Raw genomic sequence first — 579 nt, forward strand, 5'->3', positions numbered from 1 at the left:
TCTACACTCTAAGTATATTCAATATAGAACCGCAAGCGAACAAAGTACATCACCTTGATATCATTTCCACAGAACAGCAAGCCCGCCCCATACCCCCCCGTAGGCCCAGCATCACAACGGCCGCCGTAGCCTTTGGTTGGTAATCCTGCGACAGGGAAGACCAACCAAAGGCCAATTTTTTAAAATTTTTATCTTCAAAAAATTTTGGAATACTTTTGGAGACAACACGGACATTAAGAATCTATAAAAGTGAGAAAGAATCCTGCTTGCTATATTACCGACAAAACAAATTAAAGTCTTGCAGGGAACATTTTTTAAGGAGGGAGAACAAGAAATTAAAAATTGCTGCAAATTTCTTGGCTGTCTGCCAAGATTAACGATCCTGATTGATATATGATTGAACAGAGATAAAGATAAAGTAAGTTTGCATGCTTTTTACTTTGTTACTTTTAATTGACTTGGCATAATGCTGTTCCATAAAGGTATTTGAGGTTCATTAGCCACAAGGCACAGTTTCCTTATTATATTTTCAGGGTTTTGGTTAAGTTTCATACAATCATGAGGTACATGGTTGACTCT

Source organism: Penaeus monodon, chromosome 30 (assembly GCF_015228065.2).
Source record: "Penaeus monodon isolate SGIC_2016 chromosome 30, NSTDA_Pmon_1, whole genome shotgun sequence".
NCBI lineage: Eukaryota > Metazoa > Arthropoda > Malacostraca > Decapoda > Penaeidae > Penaeus > Penaeus monodon.